Source organism: Notechis scutatus, chromosome 3 (genome assembly GCF_049901735.1).
Source record: "Notechis scutatus isolate UNSWTSFEM ecotype Mainland chromosome 3, rNotScu1.2, whole genome shotgun sequence".
Classification (NCBI taxonomy): Eukaryota; Metazoa; Chordata; class Lepidosauria; order Squamata; family Elapidae; genus Notechis; species Notechis scutatus.
The window spans coordinates 204,999,893-205,019,518 of NC_142011.1; the positions used below are offsets into that span (position 1 = coordinate 204,999,893).

General features: G+C 43.3%; 1 protein-coding gene across 1 annotated transcript in view; it reads right to left on the minus strand.

Annotated features, from left to right (window-relative positions):
- The window catches only part of SLC45A4 (solute carrier family 45 member 4), a 101,914-nt gene extending 100,375 nt beyond the window's left edge, over window positions 1–1,539 (minus strand). The window contains exon 1 of the mRNA XM_026683819.2: window positions 1,298–1,539. The gene's annotated coding sequence lies outside the window, so the exon portion shown is untranslated. The remainder of the gene's footprint in view (window positions 1–1,297) is intronic.
- Window positions 1,540–19,626: the final 18,087 nt, after the last annotated feature.

The window sequence follows — 19,626 nt, forward strand, 5'->3', positions numbered from 1 at the left end:
CTCCTGTAAACCCATCCTTTCTCTCCCAGAAGGTGAGATTCTCCTTGGAATTCTTTTTTTTTTTTTAACCTGTTTGGTCCAAGAAAGAATGATATCACCAATGCCTTCCTCTTGCAGAGGGGATCATGCAAACTGACCCCAATGTAGGTCGTAGGGACACACTCATGCAGGGACACAGATCCGATGAGGAGCATCTCAAGGGCTGGGGTGTGTGTGTGTGTGTGTGTGTGTGTGTTTTTGCAGCCAGGGAGGCGCGCCTGGGAGAAAAGGAATTTGGGGATCCAGCAAGGATGCGCTGCTCCCAATCCCAGGATTATGTAACAGTTGCCTCGGAGTGACAGGATGGAGAGCCAAGCAGGAGGGAGGAATCACGGTAATGGGAGAGGCCATCCTGCTGCATGCATCCTTGAAGCCACCATGCAAGGGTAGGGGGGCGCCCAAGGGCCATCTATCTGCTCCAACCCAGTCTGAATGGGGGTGTCAGAAGGAGAGTGGCCTTTTGATGGAAAGGAGACCTGGCAAATACAGAAGAATCAAGCGAGCCTCCAGCATCCCTTCCACCATCACAGCCTCGGCTCCCGCAGCCACGTTCCTCCCCAACGTGGTGCCTCCCAGGTGTGCCAAGGGGACCCTAACCCCATCATCCCCATCCTGTCGGTCTGGAAGGGAGGGGGAAGAGGCATTTGATGGAGGAGGAGGAGACCTGGCAAAGAAAGGATGAAGCAAGCCCACCACCTCCACCGCAGCCACGTTCCTCCCCAACCTGGTGCCCTCCAGGTGCACCAAAGGGACCCCAACCCCCATCATCCCCGTCTCGAAGAGAGGCACGATGGAGGAGACCTGGCAAATCCAGAGCAAGGAAGGATCACGCAAGACCCCTCCTCCCCATCATCCCCTCCACCACCCCATCACCATCGCAGCCACCTTCCTCCCCAACCTGGTGCCCTCCAGGTGCGCCAAAGGAACCCCCCCGCACCCCAGCCTCTCCATCCCGCCCCTCCCCTCTTTTGGGGGAGGGAGTGGGGTGGGGGAAACACGGGGAGTCGGGGATCTTCTTGGTCCATCGGGAGGGCAGCAGCCCACCCGAGAAAGCGGATTCAACCTCATCCCCCCCACCGCGGGGTGGGGGTGTTTCTTGACGACGCCAAAGCAGAGAGCAGCGGGGAGCCCTTGGGCGGGCGTCCCGACGTGCAGATGCGTGTCGCGGGCCAAGAGGGTCGTGAGGACGCCCCCGATCCCGCGTGTTCCGACGCCTCCCGCGCGTGGGAAGGCCCTTGAAACCGAGCTCGGCCGGTACCTGCTCCTCGCGGACCGCGCTGCTCCGCCGGGGCCCGGCTGCTTCCCCCCCGCCCGGTCGGCAGGGGCCGGCTGCGTGGACGGCACTGGGAGCGGGGCTGCTCCGGAGGCGCTGGCAGGTCCGTCCGGGACGGCCACGACTCGCGAGGGGGCGACTGGAGAGGCGACGGACCAACAGCAGCGGCGGCGGCGGCGGCGGGCGCTTTATAACCCTCGACTCCTCGGAAACCGTCTCCGCGCAACGCTTCCGCTTCCGCCCGGCCCCTCGCGCCCGCCCCTCTCATGAATATGCACAAGGCGGGGCGGGGTGGCCGGCCGGCCGGCCGGCCGAGGCGCGTGGCCAATGAGGGGGCGCGGGGAGGAGCGAACCCCACAATACTTCACCCCCCACTCTTTCTCCTCCTCCTCCTCCTCCTCGCCCGTGGCACCGCGCGCCCTGATTGGCCGCGCGGGCGCGAAGGTGCGGTGGGGGCGAACCTGCGGAGTCGATGACGTCGCGCGTGGAGGGGGGAAAGGAGGGAAAGAGCGGTCGCAGGCACGTGACCCGACTCGCGGGGCGGGGAGGGGAAAATCCTCTCCCGCCGGCCTACCTCGCGGGGTTGTTGTGAGAAGGGCGGAAGAGAGGCGTTTTTGGGGGATCCTTGCGAGACAATTGGGAGAGGAAGGCAGTGGAAGAAGGGGTCTGAGGGACTCCCCGTCCAAGGAAAGGGGGGGAGAGCTTTAAATCTGGCGTTATTCAGTTAATCCTCGATTTGTGGCCGTCATTGAGCCCAGAGTTTATGTCACTAAGTGGGTTAACTGAGTTTTGAGCCTCGTTTTACTACCTTTCTCACCTCGGTTGTTAAGTGAATCGCTGCCACTGCTGTTAAGTTAGTACAGGTAGTTCTCGACTTACAACCATAATTGAGCCCAATGTTTCTGTTAAGGGTGACATAATGCCCGTTAAGTGAGGCAATTGTTAAGGGAGTTTTGTCCCATTTTACGGCCTTTCTCGCCACCGCTGTTTAGAGAATCCAATGAGTAACACGGTCGTTAAGTGAACCACTGCCGCCATTAAGTTAGTACTGGTAGTCCTCGACCTATGACCATAATTGAGCCCAAAATTTCTGTTGTTAAGTACCGTGTTTCTCATATAATAAGGCGGGTCTTTTTTTTGAGCCCTGAAAAATGGCTAGGCTGTCTTTTCGGGTGACTTAATTCCCCCCCTTGCATCTTTGGCCGGGCGGGCAGTGACGGCTTGGATGTTGACCTTGGCGTTGGTGGGGCACTTCGTATCGGGGTCAACGCAGGCAGCACCATATCCGGGTGTGCAACAAAAGTACTTCCTAATGGCAAGCCCCCCACCATTCCCCCATTTTGCATGTTTTAATATAGGCCTTAATTTGGGGGAGGGGCTTAATTTCATTTCATGCCTATAAAACATGCTGGGACTTCCTATTGGGGGAGGCCGTATTGTTGGAGAAACAGGGTAAGATATCTGTTAAGTGAGTTTTGCCCCATTTTACGAGCTTTCTTGCCACAGTTGTTAAGTGAATCACTGCAGTCAGATGCTTGTTAAGTGCATCTGGCTTCCCCCTTGACTTGGCTTGTCAGAAGTTCGCAAAAGGAGGATCACGTGGCCGTTATAAGCATGAACCAGTTGCCAAGCACCTGAATTTTGGTCGCATGATCACGGGGCTGCTACCAAGGTTGTAAGTGTGAAAAACGGCCGTAAGTCGCTTTTTTCAGTGCCGTTGTAACTTTGGATGGTGACTAAATGAACTGTTGTAAGTCGAGGACTACCTGTAGTACAGCTGTTAAGTGAATCTGGCCTCCCCATTGACGTTGCTTGTTGGTAGGTCGCAAAAGGGGATCCTATGATCACAGGACACTGCGACTGTCATAAATACGAGTCAGTGGCCAAGCCCTTGAATTATCATCACACGACCATGGGGATGCCGCAATGGTCGTAAAGTGTGAAAAACGGCCAGAAGTCACTTATTTCAGTGCCGTTGTAACTTTGAACGGTCACTAAAGGAACTACTATAAGTCAAAGACTAACTGTATAAGTCAGTGGGGGCTAACCTTTTTCGCCCCCTGTGCCAAAAAGTGTGTGCACACTTGCACAGATGTGCTTGCGTGCCAGCACTCAGAAGGCAATGCACACGCCCCCAAGCCCCCTGCGCATGCGCGTGTGATTCCCCCTCCCATCCCCTTACCTGCACTGCGCCCCTCCCCCCAGCTGATTTTCGGCCTGCAGAGCTCCGAGGAAGCCTCTGCAGCCTTTGCAAGCTGAAAAATGGGCCTGTTTCGTCACTTCTGGTATTTCCGGAAATACAGGAAGTGATGAAACGGGCCTATTTTTCGGCCTGCAAAGGCTGCAGAGGCTTCCCACAAACCTCTGCGAGGCCGAAAAAGGCCCGAAAATTAGCTGGGAGTCGTGCGCAAGCACAGTGAGGTAAGTTTGCCTGTGGCTCGCATGCCCGCACAAATGGCTCTGCGTGCCATAGGTTTGCCATCACGGGTATAAGTAGTCCTCGCCTTACAACGGTTCAGTTACAACCTTTGAAGCCTCCCTAGGCTCATGTGATTTGAATTCAGATGCTTGACAACTGCTTCATACTTATGACCGTTGCTGTGTCCCAAGGTCATGGGATTAAATGGCTTGTGTAATGTGGTGCCACGGGGGGTGTTATTTTATTAATGTATTATTTGATCATTTTCTTTTATTAGTTTTATGTTTTTATAAATATATGATGTTTTTATATCCGTGTAAGCCACCTTGCGTCGCCATGTGCGAATAGGCGGCAATGTACATTTTCTAATCAAAACAAATAAAACGAAAATCCCCTTTTGCGATTTTCTGACAAGCAAAAAAAAAATCAATGGGGAAGGGAGCTTCAGTTCACAACCATCTTACTAGCTTATCAACTGTGCTGATTCGCGTAACAACGGTGGCAAGAACGGTCGTAAAATGGGGCAAAACCCTCTTCACAAATGCCTCACTTAAGAACAGAAATGTTGGGCTCAATTGTGATAAGTCGAGGACTATAAGTCGAGGACGTATGTATCTTAAGTGACTTTTGCTGCATTTTATGCCTTTTTTGCCACAGTTGTTAAGCCAATTGCTGCAGTTGTTAAGAGAATCATGCGGTCGTTAATTGAATCTGTTTTCCCCCATTAACTTTTGCCTGTTGGAAGCCTCTGGGAAGGTCACAAATGGGGACCATGAGATCCCAAGATAGTGCAAGCGTGATAAATATATGCCAGTTGCCCGTCTATTTCGATCACCTGACCACGGTCGTCAGTGTGAAAAACGGTCATAAGTCACTAAACAAATGGTTGTATGTCAAGGACTGCCTGTATTTATCTTTCAGACCCCCCTGCCTTGAGGACTACAGACTTCCAGGGAATTCCACTTAAAACTGCCCGCTTAAAATACTCCCTTGCATTAAGTCTTTTTATCGATTGTATATTATATTTAGAATGATATCCTGCCTTTATTTGACATGGCACTCAAAGCAGTGAACATAATGTTCCTGATCCGTATTTTTCCTGTCACAACAACCCTGTGAGGTAGGCTAAGCTGACAGGCCCAAAATAATTTTGCAAACTTTCCTCTCTACATTTTTAAGCCAACATCTTCTTCACTGAACCAAACTGACTCTTTTTAAACACCTCCATCACGTTACTGTTGCTATATTTGACACATAGGAACAAAACATGTTACCACTTGCCTGTTTTTATATTTTATGTGGCTGAGATACTTCCTTTTCTCTGGCACAGTATGTATATTTATCTTCCTTTTTTTTTCTACTGTTCCTCCAGATAGGTTTAAAGTGGCATGCAGAGGTCCATTTTACTCTCGTAAAAATCCCGCCTAGCATTAATAAAACTCCAGAATTAGGTCCAAGGAACACTCATTATTACACTATAATGAACAGGGAATGCAATTCTCTTATTTTAATTAGTGTAACATTAGAAGATTCTGAATAGTAAGAATAATTTATGGTGGAACCAATGATCCACCCTTTTCTATAGAGGAAATGAAATTCTAGAAGTTAAAAACAAACATGGACATGTTTTCAGAATCAACAACACCAACAGAAAAAAAATATATTGCGTATTATAAAAAGAAATGCCTTAACCTTAACTTTGTCTCACAACCGCCTATGTATAAGATGTGTTATTTCACAACTATTGCCTGCAGTTTATAATATAAAACTCAATGGAGCAAGCTAAATTTCATTAAAAGACAAAAAGCAAGGGATATAGCCTGCAAACAGCCTCAGTGACAGAATTTCTGGAGAAAAGACTAGAAAAATAATACATTTTCAGATTAAATTGTGGAACAGTGTTTTTTTTTTAACCATGGCAACTTTAAGATGCTGGCTGGGGAATTCTGGGAATTGACGTTCACAGGAGAGGAACGTTTTTAATTTCTACAAGAAGGGATAATGTATCTGATTATTTTTCCTAAAAATGACTATCATCTGAATACCATTTGTCTCTTTCAGCCATCGTTTATGATATCACAGTAATTATCTGCGGGTTTGAGACATTCTAGATGTAGACTAGGGTAAGGTTTCTCCATATTGGCCAGTTTTAAGACTGGCTGGGGGATTCTGGGAGTTGACATTATTGGAAGAAAAATAAGGTCAGCTTCCAAACCAGGAGAAAGACTCTGGAAATAAAATGTAAGCAGGCTGCAGGAAAGAAAGATCTCCATTTATTTGGTAGCCAGAAACTTCAGTGACAGCAACACATTTGTGGGGTGGCTGACAAAATGGGGTTGAGAGTAGGTGAGCTTTTATACATTCTTTGGGGCTTTGTGATTGAGATGCCTATTCCTGTACAAGAATATATCCTTCAATATCTTAATTGAATTGATTCCAATTAATTCATGTAGATCAGGGGTGACAAACTCAAAGCCCAGGGGCCAGATCCAGCCTGCAGGGGGTTTAGATCTGGCCCGTGGGGCCTCCCTGGAAACAGCAAAGGACCAGCCTGTGATGCTTCTGCCAGCAAAAATGGAGGATTGCAGGAGGCCAACGCAGCCGAAATCTTTAAGCTAATCTGAGCTAATCTGGTCAGCTTTGGCTCCTTGCCTATCATGTTGCTTATTTGGAGTTTCGGATTGCTCTTTGCTTGTGAATAGAGTGGCTCAGTCTTTCCGAACTGATACAAACTCTCCATTCCTAAAGACTAGCCTCTTCAGGATTACTGCTTGAGGCTGTTTTCCTCCAGCAGGAAGACCGGGGCTGCTTCCTGCCTTTAAGAACACGTCTCTCCTCTTCTCCTTCAGGGGAAACATTCTATTCCGCCTCATTTTAATATTAAGAATAAAGAATATTTTATTCTGGGGAGGTGGGGGCGCTTTCCTACAACATCCACATGTATTAAAGTTGCCAAGGTTGAGAAACTCTGGTCTAGAAAATGTTGAGAAATTCTAGGACCTGAATTCTGGCGGTAGAAATAGGTTTTACTTAGGCCTTGGCAGTCCAGATTAAATCCCAAGTTTTATTTAGTCTTGACCCCCTTTGAATCTTGTTCCCTGAGCTTTTTGCACCAGACACTTCATAAGCAACACTTGTAGTCACTTGGTTCATCGCCCCCGCTCGCAGCCCTGATGCTTGATGAAGTCTGAGCAGAATAGATCGGAGAGAAAAAGCAGACATACCCCAAATATATTGTTGCAGAAGATGACAGAGTTGGATGAAATGGCAAAATTGACCACTTTGATTTAAAAAAAAAAAAGAACATAAGTACTTTTGTTTCCACATGGAAACCGCTTCTGAACTTCATGCTTGATGTGGAGAAGAACGAAACTCTGACTTTGGGTTTTAGAGATTAGGCTGATAGCTCTTTATAGAAATGACTTGTTCGTGGTATTATGGAAAAGCAAAAAGCTGTGATTTGATGTTGATGACGTATTTTACTATAACAGAGTTGGAAGTCAATGCTTCATTTTCTCCCCACCCGCCATCTTTCCTCACTTCTCTTCCCCCTTCCGCCTCCTCCCTCACTGTTCTTCTATTTACTTTTGCATTTTATAATACTCTACAACTCAATAAAAATGTTTTGTTTTTTTTAAACAAAACAAAATCCATCAGTTCCTGCTTGGCAAGAACTGTTTTGGATGCTGACCGCATCCAAAATGAGTAGGCTGGCTTCAGGAACAGAATTTATTTCTGTTTTCTGTTTGTTGAAACATCACTCTAATCTGATGATATGGGCTAGAGGAGGCTAAAGGAGGGTGTTATGGTATCTTTTGTCTTCTGCTAGAGATTGTGTATGTGTTTGTGTGTGTGTGTGCCTTCTTAAATGTTTTTAACAATTTTAAATCATCCAGAGTCTCTGGGAGTCAGGCAGCACATACATTTACTAGATTATTATTATTACAACAAGGTTCACAAACAGCACTCAGTAATCATTGATTATGTAGGTAGTCCTCAAGTTAGGACTGTAAGAGAGCCTACCCACCATGGTCATCACTTGTGATGGTCATTAATTGGCTCACCCATGTGATCGATCTGATTTTATGGCCTTTTTTTGCAGAGCATGATAAGTGAATGCTGTGATTGTGAAGCGACCTCTATAGTCTATAATAGAGCTAAAAGGGACCCTGGAGGTCATCCAGCCCAACCTCCTGCTCAAGCAGGAGACCCTATACCATTTCATACAGATAACTGTCCAGTCTCTTCTTATAAACCTCCAGTGATGAAGCACCCACAGCTTCTGAAGCTGTTCCACTGGTTAATTGTCCTCACTGTTAGGATGTTTTTCCTGAATTCCATGTTGCTTCCCTCCATGAATACTTTCCATCCATTGTTTCTTGTCCTGCCTTCTGGTGCTTTGGAAAATAATTTGACCCCCCTCTTCTTTGTGGCAGCCCCTCAAATACTGGAATACTGCTATCATGTCCCCCCTAGTCCTTCTTTTCTCTAGACAGGCCATACCGAGTTCCTGCAACCGCTCTTCATATGTTCTAGACACCAGGCCTTTAATCATCTTAGTTGCTCTTCACCGCACTTTTTCCAAAGTCTCAACATCTTTTTTGTAATGAGGTGGCCAAATATGCCTGGATGCATATTCCAGGTGTGGCCTTAGTAAGGCTTTATAAAGTTGTACTAATACTTCATGTGATTTTGATTCTATGCCTCTGTTAATGCAGCCAAAGATTGCATTCGCTTTTTTGGTTGCTGCCGTACATGGCTGGCTCATGTTTAAGTGATCGTCCATTAGGACTCCAGAGTCCTTCACACAGTTACTGTTTTTGAGCCAGTCAGTCATCAAATGGTTAAGCAAACCAATGGTATATTATGGGCTGGTTTTGCCCAAAACCAGAAGCAAATGCCAGCATTTGTTTTTATGTATTTATTAATTTATATGCCGCCCATCTTGTGGGTTCAGGCGACTCTGAGCAGCTTTGGTAAAGCTGTTGTAAAACTCAGTCGCTGGACCATGGGACATTGCAAATGACTGTAAAGGCAGCCAATTGCCAAGCCCTGACATGGTCATGTGACCATGGGAAGGTGCCTACTGGCAAAACTCCTACAGAAAGACCTCATTTACTGCCTGCCTCATTCAGTGGCCGAAGTTACGGGGTGCTGAAAAATCTTTATGATCAATGCCCCCCATTTATGACCTATACAATGTCTCTCAGTCATGGGATCACCATTGCCACATGTCCTGTGTCTGATATGTTTTCCCTCTCCCTTACAGAGATATTGCTTTAAAAGGTATGTGTGTGTTTGTGTGAGAGAGAGAGAGAGAGAGAGAAATAAAAAGAACGAGTTACTTTTGTAGGCCATCTCTCCTGTGCCTGACCTGTTTGTTTTTCTTTGTCTTTCTCCATCCCTCTGACACAAAACAGAGAGATTGGAAAGGAAGGGATTTCAAGAAAATAAGCAGGCACACAATGGAAATTACACCAGGCTGTTTGTGTAGCACAGTTGAAACTGCCTGTGCCACCATCTTCCTTCCGGATGTGTATTTATCATTGTATCCCCGCTTACCGTCTTGGAATCTATTCAAACAACATGTTTATTTTTTCAGTTGCCCATTAGATTGTGAATCAGGAGAAGACGACAAACATCTATGAAGTGGAAGTGGGACAAAGGTGTTCTGGAGCACTGTATGCCAGTGGTGGCTAACCTTTTTCAGCTCCCGTGCCGATAAGTGTCCGCGCGCTCGCCTGCCAGCACCCAGAAAGCAATGCGTGCTGCCTCCCCATGCCCCCTGCACATCCACGTGCAATTCCCCCCTTGCGCACCGTGTCTGCACATGCACACACAATCCCCTTGCATGCCGTGCATCTCTGCGCATGCGCACGAGGTACCCCCAACACACTGCGCATCTGCACTTAAATGCACATCTCCGATGCACCCCTGCTCCCTGCGCATGCACGCCAGATACCTGACAATCAGCTGTCGGGTGGCGGCGCGCACACACATGCGCAGTGGAGCTCTCCCATGCGACCTCTCACATGCTGGGGAAATGGCTCCGCGTGCCACTTCCGGCACGCATACCACAGGTTCGACAATATGGCTCTAGGCTCTGTTCACACATGCTATGTTAAACTGGATGAAGGGCAGACCCATAGCTTACCCCTCTAATCTTGAAGTGGGTGGCCAAGAACTGAGATCCTGCTTGTTTGTGTCAGTCTGGTTCATATCAACTAATCCGAAACTTTTAGAAGGGGAGAAGGTGAATGGGAAAGGGGGCTGCTCCCTTAGTTACAACCCTGAGACAACTCTGTAAAGATTCTCAGTCATCCAGGTCATGGTTGTCCCAAATGTGCTTTTTCCAAAAGGCAACTGGACTTTATTAGTATTATTATTTTTCTTTGAAAATGTTTTGTTTCTCACCTAAAAAGGCTAGAACTGAAGAAGCAGGACCAATCTCTTATCTCATCTTTTCTCAATTTCTCATCTTTCCTGCTATCTTCTATACTCTATAGAAATCCTTCTATCTTACGATTTATCACTTGTTTGTATCTTATGATTAATGAGTGTAACAAGGATTTATGATCTATGACCTATCTCTATGTTGTTTAATTGAGAGCTTATGCATCTGAGACAAATTCCTTGCGTGTCCAATCATACCTGGCCAATAAAGAATTCTCTTCTCTTCCCTTCCCTTCCCTTCTATTCTGTTTCATTCTCTTCTGCATTCTCTTCTGCATTCTCTTCTCTTCTCTTCTCTTCTCTTCTCTTCTCTTCTCTTCTCTTCTCTTCTCTTCCCTTCCCTTCCCTTCCCTTCCCTTCCCTTCCCTTCCCTTCATTCTTTATTATTCTATTCTATTCCATTCCATTCCATTCCATTCCATTCCATTCCATTCCATTCCATTCTTCCTTTCCTTTCCTTTCCTTTCCTTATCTTATCTTATCTTATCTTATCTTATCTTATCTTATCTTATCTTATCTTATCTTATCTTATCTTATCTTATCTTATCCTATCCTATCCTATCCTATCCTATCCTATCCTATCCTATCCTATCCTATCCTATCCTATCCTAAACATTTCTTTAAAGAAAAACCAATTGCTTTTTTGGAAAAAGCACCTGTAGGACAGGGGAAATGGTTTTTATTCTCATAAACTACCAAATAATCTTCTGGTTGATTTGGCAGATTATCAAGGTGATTATGAAATAAATGACATTTGTCTCCTTCCCTGCTCCCTGCCACAAGCCATTCAGTATTCCCGGAGCCAAAAACCACTTCAAGGAGGCAAGAACATTCTCATCCAGAGATAAACAGCTAATAGAAAACCTGCACAACTTTTTTTTTTTTTTAAGTTACTTTGAGCTGCCTTTTTGGAGCACCGGCATTAATAAGTAATCAATTAAGAGGGTTTCAATCCTTTCATGGTTAGTAAGAGACCAAGGTGCCCTTTCGAAAAGCAAGATGGAAAAATGTGAAGTCAACCTTTGTGGCAGGACTGACTGCACATTCCCGAATTAGAGCCACGCTTGAAAGATGAAAGGAGAACAACATTTTGGGGCTTTTCAGCTTGGGGGAAAGACAGCGTTAGAATGAGAACATGATAGAATTATACATGCCAAAAGATGCAAAAGGGAAGGCGTTTGCCTTCTTCTTAAATAGGATTGGTGTTGTTGTGGTGCGACTATAACCCGAGATTAAAGGATGGCAATTCCCGGAGAGACTTGAAGCTAGGAGCTGCCATGCAGGTGATCCAATAGGACTGTCAACATGGCTGGTCATTTTGGGCTGCTGGGGATCTCTAGTTTAGGTGACGGCTTAAGTGACCAGATTCTGGGCAAGGGTGGCTGATCTCCAAACAGTAGGGGGAGCTTGGAGCCAGACTGATTGGGCGGTATGTGTATGGTGGCCACAGGAAATCTCTAAGAGTTGTGGTCTACTCTAGCCCAGCCAGGGCTTCTCAACCACAACGGAGGAGCTGAGTTCCTCTGAAACCTTAAAGTGGTTGAGCTTGAGGAACAGAGGATGGACTCCCTGTCTCTGTCTCAGCTTTCATTTTCTGTTTGTCTGTCCATCTACCATCTATCTATCATCTCGTCTCTTTTTCTTTCTTATTTCTCTCTCTCCTTCCTTCCTTCCTTTCTTTGTCATCTCTATCTTTCTCTTTCCCTCCCATCATCTATCTACCTTTCTCATCTGTCTCTCTGTCTGTCTGATCTCATATGGTATTTCTTTTTCTTTCTTATCGCTCTGTCACTACTTTCTTTCTTTCTTTCTTTCTTTCTTTCTTTCTTTCTTTCTTTCTTTCTTTCTTTCTTTCTTTCTTTCTTTCTTTCTTTCTTTCTTTCTTTCTTTCTCATTTCTACCTTTCCCCCTCCCTCCCATCATCTATCTATCTTTTTCATCTGTCTCTCTGTCTGCCTCTCTCATCTAATACAGTATTTCATTTTCTTTCTTATCGCTCTGTCAGCTTTCTTTCTTTCCTTCTTTGTCATCTCTTTCTTTCTCCCTCCCATCATCTATCTACATTTCTCATCTATCTATCTATCTATCTATCTATCTATCTATCTATCTATCTATCTATCTATCTATCTACCTACCTACCTACCTACCTACCTACCTACCTACCTACCTACCTATATAACATCTATCTATTTATCTCTATCTATCTATCTATCTATCTATCTATCTATCTATCTATCTATCTATCTATCTATCTATCTATCTATCTATTTCTTTTTCTTATCGTTCTTTCTTTCTCATCTCTCTCTGTCTTAGCTTTCTTCCCTCCCTCCCTCCCTTCCTCCTTCCCTCCCTCCCTCCTTTCCTGTCATCTATCTACCTTTCAGCCACCCCACACATCTGTCTATCACACATCTATCCCTCCATATCTCTATCCATCCATTATCCATCCATCCATCCATCCCCCAGATCCTCCCTAGAATAAGACAAATGAAGCATTATTGTCAAGAAAGTTATTGTTTATTTATTTATCGAGCATGTATTAGATAACAGATATAAGTATAAACATGCTTATTAATACATTAAATGGATAAGAATAAAAGGGAACATTAGGACGGGGACAGTAGGCACGTTGGTGCTCTTATGCACGTCCCTGACAGACCTCTTAGGAATGGGGTAGGGTCAACAGTAGACAGTCTAATGTTAAAGTTTTTGGGGTTTGCGGTGGGAAAAAACCACAGAGTCAGGTAGTACATTCCAGGCATTGGCCACTCTGTTGCTGTATTTCCTGCAATCAAGTTTGGTGCAATTTACCTTGAGTTGTATCTATTGTGTGTTTGTGTATTGTTGTGGTTGAAGTTGAAGTTGAAGTAGTCATTGACAGGTAGGACATTGCAATAGATAATTTTATAGGATAATTACATGGAGATCTTTCTGGAGTCCCTGGGATTTGAGTGTGGTTCAAGGACTCTTCGATTAAATTGGATGCTTGGTGATAAATTCTCTACTCTGGAATTTTTTTAAAAAAAAAGGGGGGGGGGGAGAAAAGTCACAACAATCCATAACAGTTCATGGGGAAAGTGTGGGAACTATGCTCCTGGCAGCTTTTCCTTGGCATCAGGCTGAGCAGTTTTCGAGCCAAGCCACGATGCTTCTCTGTATTCTCTTGGATATTTAGAAAAGGCTGGGTGTGTTCGAGAGCCTTCTTTTAGCCTGGTGAATGAGACCTTCTTTTCTGTGGCTAAAGTCACTCTTCGAATTAAGCTTTGAGGGTCTTTAACTCTGTTCCATCATAAATTGGCTGGTCCACCAAATGTGTTAAACCATCTTTCCAACCACAGTGAAACATCTCTAATGAAAAAACAACACAGTGAAACATTTACAATGCCTTGATAAGGCCACGCTTGCAATATTTCATCCAGTTTTCTTTGTCAAGAGATATGTATGTATGTATGTATGTATGTATGTATGTATGTATGTATGTATGTATGTATGTAAAAGATGTTGAGACTCTAGAAAGAGTGCAGATAAGAGCAACCAAAATGATTAGGGGACTGGAGACTAAAACAATTGCTGGAATTGGGTATGTCTAGTTTGATGAAAAGAAGGACTAGGAATGACATGATAGCAATCTCCCAATATCTTAGGGGTTGCCACAAAGAACATGGGGTCAGCCTATTCTGCAAAGCACTTAAAGGAAGGACAAGAAGCAATGGATGGAAATTAATCAAGGAGAGAAGCAACCTAGAACTAAGGAGAAATTTCTTGACAGTGAGAACAATTGATCAGTGGAACAACTTGCCTCCAGAAGTTGTGAATGCTCCAACCCTGGAAGTTTTTAAGAAGAGAGTAGACAACCATTGAAATGGTATGTGGTTTCCTGCCTGAGCAGGAGGCTGGACTAGAAGGCCTCAAGGTCCCTTCCAATATTCTATTCTATTCTATTCTATTCTATTCTATTCTATTCTATTCTATTCTATTCTATTCTATTCTATTCTATTCTAAATAAATATTCTATTCCATTCCATATTCTATTCTATTCCTTATTCTATTCTATTCTATTCTATTCTATTCTATTCTATTCTATTCTATTCTATTCTATTCTATTCTATTCTATTCCTTATTCTATTCTAAATAAAGATTCTATTCCATTCCATATTCTATTCTATTACTTATTCTATTCTATTCTATTCTATTCTATTCTATTCTATTCTATTCTATTCTATTCTATTCCTTATTCTATTCTAAATAAAGATTCTATTCTATTCCATTCCATATTCTATTCTATTCATTCTATCCCTTATTCTATTCTATTCTATTCTATTCTATTCTATTCTATTCTATTCTATTCCTTGTTCTATTCTAAATAAAGATTCTATTCCATTCCATATTCTATTCTATTACTTATTCTATTCCTTATTCTATTCTATTCTGTTCTGTTCTGTTCCATTCTGTTCCATTCCATTCCATTCCACTCCACTCCACTCCACTCCATTCCATTCCTTGAGACCAGATTATTTGAAAGAACATCTTTTCCCAGTTCCATCAACCTGACCCACCAGGTTGGGGAGGCAGGACACGTTACAGGCCCCCTCTTTTAAGGAGGTCCATCTGATGGGACCAAGAAGAAGGTCCTTCTCCGTGGTGGCTCCCTCCCTCTGAAACATCCTCCCTTGCTGCGATAAGATTGGCCCCCTACTTGGACACTTTTTTTGCAAGTCCTGGTTCTGCTAACAGGCCTGGGGACTCCAGAATGATACGGAGCCCATCAAGTGGTTTGTTGTATGGTTGTCACCAGGGGAATGGAGAATTATTGCACTGGGCTTTTTATTTATTCATTTTTATAAGCTATCCCGAAGTCACCACGAGTGCATTGGGCGGCCTTATACATTTCCTTTACAATTTTTTTTTCCCAAAAAAATAATAATCAATAAATAAACTTCTTGTCCACAGGGCATCTTTTCATCGGGGACGGACTAAGTCGTGTGTTACTCCTAAAGCAATAAAAATTCCTTCTTGTAATTGCAGGCATCGGAGGGTCAGATAAATGGCCATCCATCACACGTTAAGCTGGGAACTCCCTGGTCTTTTTCAATAGAAAGTGAAGCGAAAGGAAGCGGGCCATTTCCTGGATCATCCTTCTGGGGATCCTGAACAGGTCAGCAAAAATCACTTAAGGCAACATTTTCACTCTGGCCGGAAGGAAAGGAAGCTGTGAACAAGCAAACTGCCGTTGTGGGTAGAAACCGAGGCAGCTCCCTCCGATGTGTTAACGTTACAAAGGCCCCTTAACATCCCTGATTTTAAAAATCGATCCATTTCTGATTTGCAAAAAAATATTCAACTATCTGATGGTTAAACAAATAGCATTTTATTTACTCTTATTTGTTCAAAAAAATGAGAAGGGCTAGGGGTTTTTATTGAATAGAATAGAATAAGGAATAAAATAGAATAGAATAGAATAGAATAGAATAGAATAGAATAGAATAGAATAGAATAACAGAGTTAGAAGGGACCTTGGAGGTCTTCTAGTCCAACCCCCTGCTTAGGCAGAAACCCTATACCACTTCAGACAAATGGTTGTCCAACATCTTTTTAAAAACTTCCAGTGTTGGAACATTCACAACTTCTGGAGGCAAGTTGTTCCACTGATTAATTGTTCTAATTGTCAAGAAATTTCTTCTTAATTCTAGGTTGCTTCTCTCCTTGATTAGTTTCCACCCATTGCTTCTTGTCCTTCCTTCTTGTGCTTTGGAGAATAGCTTGACTCCCTCTTCTTTGTGGCAGCCCCTGAGATATTGGAAGACGGCTATCATGTCTCCCCTCGTCCTTCTTTTCATTAAACTAGCCATGTCCAGTTCATCTTTGTTGCTCTTCTCTGCACTTTTTCTAGAGTCTCAACATTTTTTTTACATTGTGGTGACCAAAGCTGGATGCATTTTTTAAAAAGTACTTTTTTATAATAAGATGGACCCTTATTTTTCAAATCAACTGGCATTAAAAAAAAAAAACAAACTAGGATTAGAGATCGCAGTATTCCAGTATTTGAGAGGCTGCCTCAAAGAAGAGGGGCTCAAACTCATTTTCCAAAGCACCAGAAGGTAGGTCAAGAAACAATGGATGGAAACTAACCATGGAGAGAATTAAGGAGAAACTTCCTAACCAGGAGGACAATTAACCAGTGGAACAGCTTGCCACCAGAAATTGTGCTTCATCACTGGAGGTTTTTAAGAAGAGATTGGACAACGATTTGTCTGAAATGGTATAGGGTTTCCTGCATGAGCATGGGGTTGGACTGGATGACCTGCAAGGTCCCTTCCAACTCTAATTGACTGATTGAGAACACTCTCTGAAATTGGCAAAGCGTAAGGGATTTAATTTTTTTCCCCTTCTTGCGTTTCAGGGTTGGCTCATCTACGTTTAAACTAAATACAGTCACCAAACTGCATATTTCTCCTGTAATTGTGTTGAAAGGAAAAAAGTGTGTGCATGCTTTAAATAAGTCTCTTGCTTATTGTGTTAAAAAAAAAAAAGAAAGCAGTCTGCTCCAGAAGTCTGTTTCATGGGCTTGCTTGCATAATTTCCATGGGACTGTAAATTTTGCCTTTGTTTTCTTTTCTAAATTTATATGAATTCCATTTACATGAATTCCAAGTGAAGGACAACATAAAACCATGCATATATAAACTATAAAATCTTAATCAGGCAGATCAGAGGTAGACCGGACAGCATTCTCAACCTCAATATCTTTGGAAAAAGCTGAATGGGAATCAGAATAACAGTTAGAAGGAACCTTGGAGATCTTCTAGTCCAACCCCCGGGAAACTAACCTAGAAACAACCTAGAACTAAGGAGAAATTTGCTAACATTGAGAACAATGAACCTTTGATGACCCGGGGCGTGACACAAAAATAACAAAGTCACAAAAGTAGAATAAATTCCCTTTAATGCCTCCAACTTGGTCCCAATGTCTAATTGTCCTCAGCTGGATAACAAACTCTTCACAAAACAGTCTACGAAGGGCAGAAATGAACCCAAAGTAAAGATAATTAGAAATTTAAAAAAACCAACACAAACCACACTGAAGTAATTAACATGGCAGGCCAGGATGATAAATAGCAGACTTTCAAAAGATAATGCAGCACCACAGTTGGGAGGACGCCAAAACCCAGATAAGCCTCGACCAAGATAATGCTCGCTTTGCTTCCAGCAAGGAGCTGTGTGCAAAAGCCTCTCTTATATCCTGTTCTCCCAGCTGCAACTAATGAAAGGGATCAGGGCCTTTTTCTCTCTCATAAGCCATGTTGCTCCCTTCTCCATTCCTTCCTGTATGCCCTAGGATGAAGAGGGGGTGGGCCTGGGTCTTCCTCTGAATGCCCAGCTGGACTGGGCCCTTCACCCGTTTCTTCCACAGCCACCGGAGCCCCACTCCCACTCCCTGTCAGCTGCTCAATCTCCCCTTCAGAATTGGACTCCAACAAGGGCATGACAGAACCAATGGAAGAGCTTGCCTCCAGTAGTGGGTGCTCCATCTCTGGAGGTTTTTAAGAAGAGATTGGACAGCTATTTGTCTGAAATGGTATATGCTGTTCAAGCAGAAGATTGGACTAGAAGACCTCCACGGTCCCTTCCACCTTTATTATTCTATGTTCTAGATAGATAGATAGACAGACAGCAAATAGACACCGACAAACAAATAAGACTGATAAAGAGAAGAGAAACAACAGTGGCTGCAGAAGAATAGAATAGAATAGAATAGAATAGAATAGAATAGAATAGAATAGAATAGAATAGAATAGAATAGTGGATAGGGTAGGGTAGGGTAGGGTAGGGTAGGGTAGGGTAGGGTAGGGTAGGGTAGGGTAGGGTAGGGTAGGGTAGGGTGGGTAGGGTAGGGTAGAGTAGAATACTGTAGAATAGAATAAATAGAATAGAATAGAATAGAATAGAATAAAATAGGATAGAGTAGAGTAGAGTAGAATAGAATACTGTAGAATAGAATAGAATAGAATAGAATAGAATAGAATAGAATAGAATAATAGATAGAGAGTAGAGTAGAGTAGAATAGAATACTGTAGAATAGAATAGAATAGAATAGAATAGAATAGAATGGAATGGAATGGAATGGAATGGAATGGAATAGAATAGAATAGAATAGAATAGAATAGAATAGAATAGAATAGAATAGAATAGAATAGAATAGAATTCTTTATTGGCCAAGTGTGATAGGACACCCAAGGAATTTGTCTTGGTGCAAATGCTCTCAGTGTACATAAAAGATACATTTGTCAAGAGTCAAGAATCATCAGGTACAACACTTAATGATAGTCACAGGGTACAATAAGCAATCAAATCATACTAGGAAACAGTCCATATAAATTGTAAGGATACAAGCAACAAAGTCATATAGTCACAAGTGGGAGGGGATGGGTGATAAGGAGTGATGAGAAGATTTATAATAATAGTAGTGCAGACTTTGTAATAGTTGAACAGTGTTGAGGGAATTATTTATTTAGTAGAGTGATGGCTTTCGGGGGAAAACTATTCTTGTGTCTAGTTGTTCTGGTGTGCAGTGCAAAACGTAATCACTGAACTGGTAGTAAAGCTGGTTGAATCCCACCCCTGATTAAGAGCATCATCTGTCAATCTATTTGCTCGGTATGCAAACTGCATGGGATCTAACAGCGGATCCGTGATGGTTTTCAGGTGGGACAGCACAAGCCTTTCAAAGATTTTCATAACTACAGATGTTTTAGAGCAACTAAGAAGAATCAATAGAGCCTTCAAAAATATCTCTGGATTAATGGAATTAATACTGAATTTTGAAGTAAGGACAAGAAAAAATTGAAGGAGGGCCCTCCCAGCAGAACCACAGATTATTCCAGGAACAAAGCTCTGGGATTCAAACGGTCAAAGCCTGATGCCTCTTCTGGAAGCATTTTGATTTTTCCATCCTGTTGAACTGTTCTCAGGGGACCGGGCTAAGTTGTTAAAATGAAGTACAAGCCACTATTTTAAGACTATTTTAAGAATGGGGATAAACAGGCTTTGCAAACACCATTAGTCAACTGTCAAAGGACTCGTTTCATGCCCGCAGCAAAAATTTTTGCAATCGTTACTATCAAAGTTTGTGGTTTGGCAGGGAGTCCTCCTCTAATTCTGAACTGGTGGGGGAGGGGAGGGAAAAATCAGCAAATCAGCACTGAATGCCTTTAATTGGTTTAACCACGGTCCATGTGTATCGACTTGGTTGTTGAGAGACATGATTGTTATGATTTTGATTTAATTTGTATGATTGTTTCATCCTCCCAGGAAACAGAAGGCAGCTAATAGGTAGAACAAAATTATAAAAAAATAAACAGGAGAAAACAGAGGAACTGGATAACAAAGAAGTTTTCAAGTATTTCAGGTAGATAATGATGCAGATCAGGGGTCGCCAACCTTT